The sequence below is a fragment of the Trematomus bernacchii genome, unplaced genomic scaffold (assembly GCF_902827165.1).
Source record: "Trematomus bernacchii unplaced genomic scaffold, fTreBer1.1, whole genome shotgun sequence".
NCBI classification, from domain to species: domain Eukaryota; kingdom Metazoa; phylum Chordata; class Actinopteri; order Perciformes; family Nototheniidae; genus Trematomus; species Trematomus bernacchii.
In genome coordinates this window covers 186,279-187,500 of record NW_022987551.1, presented here as the reverse complement: position 1 = coordinate 187,500, position 1,222 = coordinate 186,279, and positions in this window count along the sequence as shown.

Genomic DNA, 1,222 nt, shown 5'->3' with positions numbered 1-1,222 from the left:
AAGCTATGGGCACTGGAAAAACATTTTTTTTTTTAATGATGGTCTCTGTCTGCTTATTATTTCCTGGCTCACCTAGACTGCTCTGCTCAGATCATTAGATTGGAAATGTAATAAACCAAAGTCTGAGCTCCATAGTCAAAACATCTTATCTCAACGTCATTGATTTACCTGAGGAAAGGATCAATGGGCTTAATCAGGATATAGGACAGGCGCTGCGGCAGAATTTTCTGATGTCAATATAACATATTATATCATCTTTTTAAAGGATGAAAAAGGTATTGCCATGGAGCATTCAAATACATTTCAATATGATATTAGCCCTTTTATGTTTCTGATTTATTGAGAAATTGTTGTACCGACAAAGTCTAGAAGTTTGTGTTTTAAAGTGTAGTTTTCAGACCAAAACACGGCCTATTTGTGTTTTTCTTTTAGCCGCTTGCTATCAGAACAGCATGCTATAGACATTGCATCGAAGCCAGGTCTCCTACCTTCCACTACGACTTCACTGGGATATGAATTACATTTTTGAGGGAATTGTTTTATGTACCAGATTACATTTACATCAGATTACAGGATCCTGACCTTCTACAGGTGCACCATAGAGAGGATCCTGACCTTCTACAGGTGCACCATAGAGAGGATCCTGACCTTCTACAGGTGCACCATAGAGAGGATCCTGACCTTCTACAGGTGCACCATAGAGAGCATCCTGACCTTCTACAGGTGCACCATAGAGAGCATCCTGACCTTCTACAGGTGCTCCATAGAGAGGATCCTGACCTTCTACAGGTGCACCATAGAGAGGATCCTGACCTTCTACAGGTGCTCCATAGAGAGCATCCTGACCTTCTACAGGTGCACCATAGAGAGGATCCTGATTGGCTGCATCACGGCCTGGTACGGCAGCTGCACCGCCCTCAACCGTAAGGCTTTACAGAGGGTGGTGAAAACTGCACAGCACATCACCAGGACGGAGCTGCCATCCATGGAGGACCTTTACTCCCAGCGGCTCAGGAAGAAAGCCCTCAGGATTATAAAAGACCCCCATCACCCCAGCCACAAACTGTTCTGTCTGCTGCCGTCTGGCAGGCGGTACCGCAGCATCCGGACTAAAACCACCTGACTCAGAGACAGCTTCATCCCACAGGCCAGAAGACTATTAAACACCTGAACTTAGAAACAACATCCATAACATTCATCTGGCTGCTACTTCGAAATTATT